The sequence below is a fragment of the Elephas maximus genome, chromosome 4 (assembly GCF_024166365.1).
Source record: "Elephas maximus indicus isolate mEleMax1 chromosome 4, mEleMax1 primary haplotype, whole genome shotgun sequence".
NCBI lineage: Eukaryota > Metazoa > Chordata > Mammalia > Proboscidea > Elephantidae > Elephas > Elephas maximus.
In genome coordinates this window covers 101,867,450-101,881,475 of record NC_064822.1, presented here as the reverse complement: position 1 = coordinate 101,881,475, position 14,026 = coordinate 101,867,450, and positions in this window count along the sequence as shown.

Below are 14,026 nucleotides of genomic sequence, written 5' to 3'. Positions count from 1 at the left end.
AGTTGATTGTGACTCGTAGCGACCCTATAGGACAAAGTAGAACTGCCCCATAGAGTTTCCAAGGAGCACCTGGTGGTTTCGAACTGCTGACCCATTGGTTCAGCAGCCGTAGCACTTAACCACTATGCCACCAGGGTTTCCATTACTGCATAGCAACATATAAAACGTAGAACTAAAAACCTCCAAAATAAGCTCCTGAATAATTTAGAGGACTGTTGAAGGGGCCATTGCTGGAGGGAGGGGGCACCTTTGACACAGCCTCAGTTTTGTAACCAACTAGTCTGGGATACAGGTTTTTGTGAAGAACAGAGTAAAGAGAGTGTGGAAAAACAGACATTTTGTAAATTGTAAAATGTAATATCTATACATATAGGTATTTATTGTTGCTTTTGTGTGTTGCCATCAAGTCTTCCAACTCCTGGAGACCATGTGTGTGCAGAGTAGAACTGCTCCAAAGGGTTTTCAAGGCTGTGACGTTTCAGAACCAGATCGCCAGGCCTGCCTTTCAGGGGCCTCTGGGTGGGCTCAAGCCACTAACCTTTCAGCTAGTAGTCAAGCACTTAACCGTTTGCACCACCCAGAGAGCCCATTGTGGTCAAGTTAATTCCAGCTCATAGTGACCCTGCAGGACAGAGAACTGCCCCATAGGGTTTCCGAGGCTGTAATCTTTAGGGGAGCAGACTGCCACATCCATCTGCCGTAGAACGGCTGGTGGGTTCAAACCACCGACCTTTTGGTTAGCAGCCCAGCACTCAACTGCTGTGCCATAAGGGCTCCTTATGGTATTTATACTGGCTTTAATTCAGGGAGGACCTTCTAACTGCCAGGCACACTGTGAGAGAAGGTGTTTATTCATTATTCCTCATCATGACAACCCTGAAAGATGGGAACTATTACTTCAGGTTAAAAATGGGTAAATGACTTACCCAGGTGACCCAGCTAATAAACTGTTTTTATCATGATAATCATTTAAAAATATCTCTGCACGATACTCTAGTGTACATTTGTAAATGTTAGAAATGACTTTGGAAAGCACAGGTCATAAGTAAACTTTCTATAAACAAAAGAGTGGAGTGAGGAGGAATGGAAGGCTGGGGGTTATAAGTCTTTCAAACACAATGAAAATGGAAATGATTTTTTCCCTATAAAACACAATGTGTCACAAGTAGCAAAATTGGAAATTTCTGTAACAAGGTATAGGTTTAAGAGATTCTCTAGTCTTTCGGCTCCTTTTAGCCTGGTTGACCTTCACATGTGAAATTGCTTAGTATGCCAAACAAATATCTGCTTTATCATTATAAATTATATATTTGAGGTATTTATATGAATAAAGGATTATACTCAATATTCCTTTTATTAAAAATGACCCAGATTTATAGGGTAAATAGTTCTATTTGAGAAGGTACCAGAGAATTTGTTTTAAAATTTCCAGAGAAGTGGTAGGAACAATTCAAACTGCATGAAGATTTTTCACACTAATTTTAAAATTAGTTTCTCAAAGTTGTTTAAAAATTATTTCACAAGGTAGCCTCGCTAGTTTACCTGGTTAAACTTTTCTGTAAGGCAATGTGTCAGCATAGTATCCAGCATCATATTCTCAGAGACTTTTGTAGTATCTATAGCCTCTAGTGTCATGGACTCAAGTATCATAGAATCATAAGATCAAGGGTCAAGCCCTTGGTGATGAATGGCCAGAAATAACCTAGAGAAGATTATTGAGCATTGCTAGATATTGTGGAGGACATACATGATGTATAGTAGCTATTCTCTGCCCTGAAAGGGGATTACAGTACAACCAAGAGAAGAAACAAAAAGCATAAAATGATTCAAGAGTAATTAAGAGATGATTTGTCTCCTAGTGACAATGACAAATGTCGTTAGCTACTGTTGAGTTAGCCCCTGACTCATGGCAATCCCATGCACAACAGAACAAAACACTGCCTGGTTGGCGCCATCCCCATGATTGATTTTGGATTGGACCATTGTGATCCACAGAATTTTCATTGGCTAATTTTTGAAAGTAGCTCACTTGGCCTTTCTTCCTAGTCCCTTTTAGTCTGAAAGCTCCACCGATGTGAAAGCCTCTAGTGACAGATGGGTGGTAGTTGCACATGTGCATTGGCCAGGAACCAAGCGTAGGTCTCCCACATGGAAGGTGAGAATTCTACTACTGAATCACCACTGCCCCCAACAATGGAGCTGCGAACAACAACAATAGGAGCTGAGAAAAGAAATATAATTGGCAGAGACCTTACTTGAACCAACTGGGCTAATGTGGTGCACACTTGAAGGGTAGATAACCATTCCATAGATACTCTGAACTTTAGGGTTTGTCATGGATTGAATTGTGTCCCCCCAAAATGTGTGTCAGCTTGACTAGGCCATGATTACCAGGATTGCATGGTTGTGTACCATTTTGTGATCTCGTGATTATCCTACATGTTGTAAATTCTAACTTCTCTGATGTTAATGAAGTAGATTTTTTAATGAGACAGGATTCAATTTACAGGATTAGATTGTATCTTGAGTTAATCTCTTTTGAAATAAAAGAGAATCCAGCGGAAAGGAGAGGGACCTCATTACCACTAAGCAAGAAGAACTAGGAGTGGAGTGTGCCTTTTGAACTTGGGGCCCCTGCACGGAGAAGCTCCTAGACCCAGGAGAAGATTGATGACAAGGACCTTCCCCCAGAGTCAACAGAGAGAGAAAGCCTTCCCGTGGAGCTGGCACCCTGAATTCAGACTTCTAGCCTCCTAAACTGTGAGAGAATAAACTTCTGTTTGTTAAAGCCATCCACTTGTGGTATTTCTGTTATAGCAGCACTAGGTAACTAAGACAGGGTTGCATGTTAGGTTATGTAGCTGGGATCCTTCCCTTCAGAAAGTCAGTATTTTAGGGAAATAGTACAAGCTTGTTAATAGTGCTGTGAAATGAGCATCAGGGATTCTGTTTACAATTCTGTGGCTGAGTGCCTTGGTTAAGACCACTGGTCTGCATCATCATCTTTCATCAGCTGGCCTAGTGTTCTAAGTTTCCTGAATCTTAATTCCTAAAAGATTCTTAATAGCCAAGCATATTTACTTAGTTTTTTTTCAATTATCTATTGCTGCATAACAAACCACCCCAAAACGTAGTGGCTAAAAATAAGTATAAGTTATTTTTTATGATTCTGTGGGTTGACTGGCTAGCTCTACTCCACATGGTGTTGGTTGGGGTCACTCACGGGGCTGCATTTAGCTGGCAGCTGGATTGGGCTGGACGCTCCAATAAAGCCTCTGTCACATGTCTGGGGTTTTGGCACCCCAGTTCTTGTGGCTTCTTTCACCACTTGGTGTCTCATCCTCCACATGTCCTTCCTCTAGAGCAGGATAGCCTAATTTTCTCACAGTGTGGCAGCTGGATTCCAAAAGTGGAAGTAAACTGAAAAAATATTCATGTTAAAATTCTACTATAGCACCTGAAAAAAAAAGAAACAAATTTCCAAAGTAAAGGGAAAAGGAACTAAATATATATGTTTCAAATGTAGAAGAAAAAAGGAATAAGGAAAAATAATTAATAGAAGAAAAGAAGGAAAAGGAAATGGAGGACAAATAGAAACCACACACAAAAAATTCTGCTGCTGATATATTATTATTATTGTGATAAGATCTACAAGAGAAAGAAAACCAAAAGAACAACACTCGTTGCCATCAAGTTGATTCCAACTCAAGGTCACTCCCATGTGTTACAGAGTAGAACTGCTCCATAGGGTTTTCTTGTGAGGATGGTGCAGGACGAGGCACTGCTTTGTTCTGTTGTACGCAGGGTTGCTAAGAGTCAGATCAGCTGAACTGCACCTAATGACAACAACAATCTTTACTAAAGCAGATTGCTAGGCTTTTTTTCTGTGGTGGCACTGGGTGGGTTCAAACTACCAACCTTTCGGTTAATAATCGAGAGCAAACCATTTGTGCCACATAGGGAGAGGAAAGAGACCTTAAGATTTCACAACAGTCCTCTGTCTACACACAGTTCCAAACTGTTACTGGAATAAGGTTCTTGCCTCTCACTGTTCAAGAATGAACAGGTAAGGCATGCAAAATTTTCCACACGAGCAACGCTTTATTGAAGAGCCTTGCAAGTGGAGATAAGGAGGGCCTAGAGCATCGCTTACCCCTGTCTCACAGAACAAAAGATGGGCCTGGGTTTTTAAAAGTTCTCGGGCGGGAAAAGATTCATGTTTATTCATAGGCACAGGTGGCGTATGTTAAATAAGGTGTACACGCAGCAGCTTTCTAAGATGGCTTCTGTCCCAGAGGCCTCTGGGATTTGTAGTAGGACGTATTATGAGGTGTTACACCTGTGCGGCCTCTCGCTCCACGGGTTCGATTCCCTGGCTGCTGCTGCAGCCCCTCACTGCCCCTGGTGTGGGTCACACGGCGGTCACAGATGGATGTTCTGCACGTGTCCCAGGGGTTGGTTTTCTCCGGCTGCTTGTGAAAGACAACTTTAAAGATGTTTGCAGTTTATTTTCTGATATCCTGCCCCATCGTTCTGGGGAATGGCTTTGTTTCTGCACCCCGGCCCATTTCTTGTTACTTTGTTTGTTGATTTGGGGGCCCTCTGTTCCCTGTCTTAAAACCACATGTCCATTATGGTTAGGATGAAGCCTTCTAAATGTTTCTTAGCCATGTCCTGAGGAACAAGAAAAATGACAATAATGTTTTTTTTTTTTTAATTGTGCTTTAGGTGAAAGTTTACAGCTCAAGTTCATTTCTCATTCAAAAATTTATACATACATTGTTTTGTGACATTGGTTGCAGTCCCCACAATGTGACAGCACTCTCCCCCTTTCCACCCTGGGGTTCCCTGTGTCCCTTTGTCCAGTTCCTGTCCCTTCTTGCCTTCTCATCTTGCTTTTGAACAGGAGCTGCCATTTGGTTTCATATATTTGAACTAAGAGACACATTTCTCATATGTGTTATTTTTTGTTTTATAGGCCTATCTAATCCTTGTCTGAAAAGTGAGCTTCAGGAATGGTTTCCATGGGTTAGCAGAGTATCTGGGGGACATAGTTTCAGAGATTCCTTTGGTCTCTGTCAGACCCAACCCAGTGCTGTCGAGTCGAGACCAGTAATTATAAATTTCTAAATATGGTATGTAAATAAAAAAAAAAAACCTGTGTATAATAACATGTGAAGGGGCTGTATATGTTTTCTCATTTCTGTGAGGAAATTATTATTTTTACCCCCATTTTACAGATGAAATAAACTGAATACCGTGCCCAAAGTCACAGAGCCTGTAGTCAAGGAGTCAGGATTTGGACACAATTCTGTCTGAATCCAGAACCCAGTCCCTTAACTCATTCCTGGAATTAAGGTCTGTGTGTAACCCATTATACAGTAAAACTTTATAGCTCTAAGAGAGGGCTTTGCTCATCATTTTCTTTTTGCCCTCCTTCCTCCCTCTGTCTGACTGGAGGCTACCCTTCCTTCAGTTGTCTGGCTCCACTTTAAAAAAGATTCTGCTCGGTGCTCTCTGCTCCCCCCCCCCGCCCCCGCCCCCAGCTTCAGTGATCCTTCCTAACCCTGGGGTAACTCATTGCCTTGGCCCTTAACCGTTGCTGGCTTTTATTGTTCTGGATCTCTCTACATTCACCATCTTATTGACCAGAGGAGTCTGTGGGTGTTTGCAAACAGTTAAGCACTCTACTACTACCCAAAGGGCAGTTTGCACCCATCCTGAGGCCTTTTGGAAGAAAGGCATGGTGATATGCTTCCGAAAGGTTACGGCCTACTTGATGGCAACTAGTTTTTTCTTATTGACCAACTCATTTTGGTCAACTACAAAAGGGTATATCTTTTATCTCTTTACCCAGCACTTAACACACAGTAGGTGTTTGTGTGTCTTAGCTTTTCAATTATATTCATTTAGTCATTCATTCAACAAATAGTATTGAATACCTAGTATGTGTCAGTACCTGTGCTGGACCTGGAGATACAGTGACTCCCAAGTTGCTCCCACATTTTGAAGAGAGACAGCGATATACAGTTTTATCATAAGGCGCTTACTGTGATATAGAAATGCCCAAACACTGGGAGGCCAGGGAACTACTTCTGGAAGAAATGATGCCTGAGTGAAGGCTTCAAGGAGAACTCTGTTTAGAACGGTCCAGTTCGTTTTACACAATTGAGCATGCAGACAACGCTAGAAGGCGAGGCTGCAAATGTACCCTGCATCTGTGTCCGCGGGGATTCAACTAAAGTGGCTGTCAGGAAGCAAGGGCAGCCGTGGCCTCTCAGCCGCACAGCCTTCCAGCAGAACTGCCTTCTAATGAGGCCCTTCGGTAGTTTGATCACTAGACCCTTTGCACAGGGTCCAATGTGAGTCTTCCTCATTTCGCATTCCATTCTGAAAATGTAGCTTCGATGTATTTCTTTCTTGTAGCTCTTCAAGGAGCAAAATACTAAATTAGCTGATATAAATGCTTATAGCATATTTTTCTAGGCAAAAAATGAGTTGAAAGTATTAGTTCTCCAGGTAACAATGTGGACTTTAGACGATAATGATGAAATAATCCTACTTAATTCAGTTATCGCTCTATAGACCAAGGAAAATCTTAGAGCTAGTGTTTATCCAAGCCTCGCTGTAATTAAATTTACATTGCCAGCCGAGATACTGATTTGACTAAGCCAGTCTTATAAGAGGGAATGATTTAGGTGGAAAGAGACAGAAAAATGTGATTTTCAGGGGGAAAACAAAAAACCACCACACTCATCTATAGAATTAGACTGCAGCAGTTCAGGCTGCTTATTGAGCTTTTGTGTGCATTTTTTCCCTCAACTCTGCCTGGATAAATACTTCTCCAAAGCATTCATGCTTGAGTGACTTTTTCTTGAAGTCCAGACTTGTAGAGCGATTGCATATTTTTAAAAACAGATCTATTTTCATCTGTATTCCTTTTTCCAAAGAAAAGCAACTTGTCCAAGGTGAAACACAGTAAAAGGTCTGTGATGTGAAAGCCTAAAAGAAGCTGTTTATTATTTTTTTTATTTGTTCTTGATTTTTTAATATTCACACTAAGTTACAGCCTTCGGGAAGTCTTCAGCACTCAATCTGACCGACTTCAAATCAGTGCATGAAACTGCAAATATCTCCCCTACTCAGCCATTTATAATAACTTCGATTTTTTTTTCTAAAACCCAGAGGACCTATAGTTCTTGTTCCTGGGCCAAGTTTGTCAGGAGCTATTTGTGTTAATAGATCTTACTCATGTAAGGACTCATTTAAACAAGCATAATATTATTATGTATAATTTATAATGTAGGACCTTAATTAGCTACTATATGTAGTGATCTGAATGACAAATGTATTATTTTTTTCTTGTTTAATTGGTCAGCGTAAAGCCTCTTAGGAATTTGACAGGGTATTTGAAAATGAAATCATATACAGCCCCATACAGAGCTGAGATTTTCCCTTCAGGAAACAGACGCAGGTGGGCATTGCTCTTCGAGAATCTTCTTCTAATGACAAGGTGGAGGCTAACTCTCCTGATGGTTGACACTCAGAGTATTCTCTCATTCTGCTTCAGCTGTAAGTACTACACACTCAGGAAGCTGGAGAGTCATGGTCCAGAAATCAAGCATCCCATACTTATCTTGAATTTAGGGGTGTTTGCCAGGATTCCTGCCAGGCAATATTGCCTCTTCTCACGGGGTCTAAAGATTCAGAGGATGTGTGGGCAGGGGCATTTATGGGAAGTTTTTCCCAGCTACATCTTCGTCTCTTCTACTTAGTTCTAGAAAATGCTTGGAACACATCTTTATTATTTGCTAAGAAGCCATCTTATAGATACTCGGCTATGGATATTCACCCCTGAGCCCCATGCCATACTCGCTCTCTCAAGAGCATTTTGAGTTCTTTTTAAGTGCTAGGCACTGAGCATTTTACTGTCTATCGGCATTCCCATGGGAAGTGTTTATATTTGATCTAGAAATGCCTCTGGGTGGCTGCATAAACCTGGTTCTTTCAGTGGCCTTTGTCAGTCAAATGGCAGCTCCATCCTTCTGGTTGCTCAGGCCTAAGGCCGTGCTGTCATCTTTGACTCCATCTTTGCCCTCACACCCTGTATCCCATCTGCCAGGAAACTCCCTAGGCACTATCTGCAGAATGTATCTGGGATCTGACCTCTTCCCACTGCCTCCAGCCACCATCATCCCTCGCTGGATTATTGCAGTCTGCTCCTCAGTGGTCTCCCTGCCTCCACGGAACCTTGCCCTTATAGGGTCTGTTCTGAGCACTGCAGCCAGAGTGATGCTTTTCATGTGTAAGTCAGCTCCTATCCTCCCTCTGCTCAGGACCCTGTGATTCAGTGTCTTTCAACGCTGGCTACTCACTGGGAGCATTTGTGCTGATTTCAAAAACGTATCCATGCATGGGCCCACCTTTGGAGATTCTGAATCACTTGTTTATAAATGTTCCTCAAAACCAAAAAAAAAAAAAAAAACACCTGTTGCCATCGAGCTGATTCTAACTTATGATGACCTAATGTATTACAGAGTAGAACTGCTCCATAGAGTGTTCTTGGTTGTAATCTTTACAGAAACAGATGGCCAGGTATTTTTTCTCTGGTACTCCTGGGTGGGTTCAAACCGCCAACCTTTAGGTTAGCAGCTGATGAAACCAACCTTTAGGTTAGCACCACTCAGGGCCCTAAATGCTCCACAGGTGACTTTAATATGTAGGCAGTGTTGTGGTGAATGACTTCCATTTGCCTCACTGACTTTGCAATGGCCTGCAACCCCTTATCCACCCACCCTCTGCTCTCTCTCACACTCTCTCTGCTCTGCTGCGTGGGCTTCCTGAGCACATCAGCCACACTCCTGCTCAAGGTCTTTGTTCTTTCTGCTCCCTCCTCCCAGAATACTCTTCCCTGATACCTGTCTGGCTAGCTTTCTTTCCTTCAAGTCTTGGCTCAGATGCCATCTTCTTACTGAGGTCTTCTCTGACCAGACCCGCCTGAAGCCCATGTTCCCTATGCTTCTTTCTTGTTTTATTTTTCTCCACCTCATTCATCACCACCTGAAATCCTGTATATTTTACTTACTATGTAAGCTCCCCAAGGAACTTCTCTGTTTTGTTTTTCTGTTTGTTTGGTTTTTTGGTGTTTTATTCCCTGTGTGGAAAACAGAACCTGGCGCAGCAAATAATAAATATTTATCAAATGAATGAAGCCTACTCAGGAAGGAGCTGAAAGACTGCCTGCTGTAATGAACTCTGAGGTGAGGAAAGATCACAACAGGCACATACTGTTTGCAATATGATTGTATTTTCATGTGGCACATTTTCTACTTTGCTCCACAGATCGGGACGTTCTTCCTTGCCCCCCAAAAGAGCACAAAAAGAGTGTTGCTGTTTTCAGTGATGAATAAACTGTTGAAATACATATAAGTACTCATTTAGTATGTATTTCCCACTTGCTTATGGCATCCGTTTGGTATTTATGAGAAGATGTCATGCTGACTACACGAGAAGCAGAAAGCCTGATGTCAGTCTTCTCCCAGCGTCTGCTAACAGAGTAACGCCAATAGCATCTGTCAAGGGCCTGAAAGGAATTAGGCTGGGCTTAAAAGGCCTCAAGCAGTTGGCCCGACACAAATTTAATAAGCTGTCTCCTACCTTTGGAGAAGGTCTTTTTTGAATCTAGTTCTGTCAGGAGGAATTCTGGCTGCCTTAGTGGAAAAACGGCAGAAATGCTGTGTTTACCTCAGTCACATTCCAGAAGCAAAGATGACCTCTGTGGAGGTTGTGTGGTCTGATAGGCCAATTAAGTGTTCTCTTATCAGTATGTGGAAACTTCCATAGTAACGTGTCTTCTGAATTGGTCCCCTGTATGAGAAGGAACTTGCATTACTACAGAGGAAACCAGGCAAAAGAAGAAACCTGAGTGGGGTGAGGTGGGTTAACGCTTTACATCCTTGCATAACATGGAGGTTGGCCACTCAGCGTATCTGCAGGCTCCCAGAGAGGTGTTGTGAGAGTCAAGTATGGATAGTGGATGTGAAGTGCTTTGGGAACATTAGTTTCCTGGGGCTGCCCATAACAAAGTTCTATAAACTGGGTGGCTTAAAACATCAGGAATTTATTCTCTCACAGTTCTGGAGGCCAGAAGTCCAAAACAGGGGCCGTGCTATCTATGAAGGCCTAGGAAAGGAATCCTTTCTTGCCTCTCTTCTAGCATCTGGTGGTCCCAGTCATTCCTTGACTTGCGGCAGTATACTGGGGTAGTCTTCAACTTACAGTGGGGCTCTACTCCCACGACTCGGTCATGAGTTAGTTCTGACATAAGTTAAATACCTCTTTTTTTTTTTTAAGTCTTCATTATTATTGCCTTTTATTATCAGTATAAATCTAATCTTTATTTGTCTTTGGGGGTTGGAAACATTACATATAAACTTACAGATACGATAACAGCAGCAAATTATGCACCGCAACCTTGTATGTAGTACATATTACTAACAATAAGATGTGAGGTGCAGCTCATTGTAACTTGAATACATCGTAAATCGGAGACTACCTATAACTCCAATCTCTGCCTCCTGCCCGTCTTCACATGGCAGTCTTCCTTCTGTGTCTGTGAACTGTAAAATGCAAGAGGATAACGATTATTAAAGATGGCAGCTGGGTCAATTTCAGTGGATCATGGCTCATAGGTGGGTCATTACTGCTGATTGGCCCACTCACCTCCATCATTGTTTTCTAAAGCAACTCTTACCACCTTGACCCTCTTTTCTTTCCATTGAGAGTCGGTGGGATACTCAACCCAAGAGAACAGAGGCCAGCACACTCCTCTTGGAATATTATGCTCTGTGTTTTGAAAATATTTTTTTAGGTCTGTTCCCTTACATGTTGTCATCTTATCAACTTAACTTCTGGCAATTAACAATAAACCAATGAATAAGAAGTAATGATGAAAACAGAATACCTAATATTTATTGAGGACTTGCCATGTGCCAGCCACTGTTTTTAGTGCTTTATGTGAGCTAATTCATATAATCCTCATAACAGTCTATGAGTTAGGGATTACTGTGAAATCCTTCTGGCCTACAAGGAAACTGAAGCACAAGAGATGTAGAAACAGGTCACACAGCTGGTAAATGGCAGAGCCAGGATTCATGCATGTTATTTGATTTAACCTAGACAACAGCGCACTGAAGTAACGTTGCCACATTTCACAGATGAGAAAATTGAGAGAAATTAATTACTCACCCAAGGCTACATGGCTAATAAGTAGGAAGAACCCAAATTTGTCTGGCTTCACAGCACTTGGCTGTACTCTAGTTGGTTTCTTGGGTAAGGCCTATTCTTTTCAATTTGTTATTAAGATTCTAATTTTTTTTAATTTGCACTTAAATTTTTTTTTTTGTTTTACAGCACAAGTTAGTCTTTCATTCACAAATTTTTATACACAAATTGTTTTGTGACTTTGGTTGCAGTCCCTGTAGTGTCGGCACTCTTCCCCTTTACCTTTCCACTGTGGGTTCTCTGTCCATTTGTCCAGTTTTCTGTCCCTTTCTGCCTTCTTGTCTTTGCTTTTGGGCAGATGTTGCCCATTTGGTCTCATATACTTGATTGAACTAAGAATCATGTTCCTCACATGTGTTATTGTTTGTTTTATAGGCCTGTCTAGTCTTTGGCTGAAAGGTGGGCTCTGGGGGTTGTTTCAGTTAAGATTCTAAATTTGATATTAACATAACTTTGGCTGGAAGTAAGCATTCAGGTATCATGGGTATTAGGCAAAGATGGTATAATCTTTAGCTTCCTTTAAAAAAAAAAAATCCAGTTCATCAAAATCAGGGTAGCAGCATATTGGAGCTGCAAGGAGTGACTGCTATAGGCCTTGGTGACTGCTTTCTGTATGCTTGGCACAGTGCCAGGTTCTTGGCTTACGTATTTGCAAAGAGGTACACCATCCCTGGGAAGTGGCATTAATAGACCCAGAAGTTATATAACACAGCTAGTGGGTAGCCGAGACTCAATCTGATCCCATGCCCCTTGATTCCAAAGCCTGTGCTCTTTGCACAGCTAAGTCCTCTCTTTACCAGTGGTTAGTGCAAAGACCACGTGCTGCTGATACCTAGACAACTTAGCCCTGCCATTCTTTTTCTTTGTAATACAAGAATTAAGAACGCTTGTCATTGCGTTGGGGAACTTTTGAGCATGAGCTCAAGGGACAATTCCCTACCTGAACTGTCAGCTTCAATCTACCACAGGCAGCAGATTGGTGCTCTGGTCCCCACTGGCCATCTCACAAAAAGTATGCTACTATTGGCCATTAGGAAGGTCCTTCAAGATTGGGAATATTCATCAAAAATTTGTCGTTTCTGATGGAAAAACAACTCTGAGAGCATATCGTACACATGCCAGGTCTAATAGCTTCTTGGCACATGTGCCAAAAAGCAGATAATGAAGCCACTTGGCTCACAGGTTCTTCGTTATGCTCAGGGATATATTATTTTATTAATCGTCTTAGTGTTCCTCAAAAGTTAAACTTAGAATTACCATAAAATGGCTCAGCAATTCCACTCCTAGTGATATACCCAAAAGGCTTGAAAACAGGGGACGCAGATACTTGTACATCAGTGTTCATTTTATACCACTATTCACAACAGCCAAAAGTGGAAACAATCCAAGTGTCCATTGACAGATGACTAGATAAACAAAATGTGGTATATACATACAATGGAATATTACTCCCGTAAAGAGAAATGAAGTTGTGATACTTGCTACAACATGGGTAAAACTTGAAAATATTATGCTGGGTGAAATAAATGAGAGACGCAAAAGGACAAATACTATATGATCCCACTTACATGAAATATCTAGAATAAGCAGATCTGTAGAGACTAGAGTTTATTAGTGGTTATCAGGAGCAGTTGAGGGGTGGAAAGGAGGTGTTATTCCTCAGGGGACACTAAGTTTCTGATAGGATGATAGGAAAATTTGAAAACTGATAATGATGTTTGCACAACACAGTAAACTTGATTAACATCACTGAATTGTACATGTAAAAAATGTTGAAATGGTGAATGTTTTATTATCTATATTTTTACTATAACAAAAACAGTATTTATTGTTTTAAATGTTCACATTCAATTCATTTTCTGGCAACTTCTGTAAAGTAATTGCTGACAACTGGATAAAATTAACTGAATGCACCCATTTCCGAAAATAAGAGCAGCGTTATCATTTTGACAGGGATCTCAAAATTTATGTTCGTACATATTATTCATGTTTATAGTCTTATGATTGCTTTTGTTCTCATGGAAAAAATCCCACTGAATTTGGCAGCAAGTTTTAAGTCTGCTCTTTTTCATTGTCTCTCTTCCTCTTTCCATATCCTTTTTTCTTCCTTTCTTAGCTCTTGTCTAGAAAAGCTTTAGTACTATTCTCTTAGACTAACATATCTTTGGAATCTCACAGTTTGAGTCTGCTAATATATGCCACTTACAGTCTGCAAACACATTATGCTTTGTCATTTAGATCTGTTTCTAACATTAAGTTTAAATCATTTCTATCACCAGTCTGTCTTACATTACACAGACCAAATAGAGATTACCTTACCGTGCTGTTCCTAAAGTTGCTGCCATTTCAATAAATGCTAGTCTAATGGGGTAGTGGGGGAATGATAACATCCAGTGTACTATATACTTCCATTTCACCCAACCCTATAATGTTACCATCATTTCCTTTAGGTGTCATAGCCCATAATATTGTCACAACTCACATTCAGAATCATGATAACTGAAACTTAATATGTTTCTGGGAAATAATTGTGTAACCTTAAACTAGGTTTGCAAAATATGTATCTCATCAGCACATTGTTACTCAGATATTTTTTAAAAATTTTTGTAGCATGACACATTTGCTGACTGATCAACATAGTGCATCAATGTGAAGTTCTGTCATTACTGTAGGTCTGGGAATTCAATCTGGATGCTTCAATGCTTAATCCATTGTTTAAAAAGCCTTTAAAAATAAACAGAAG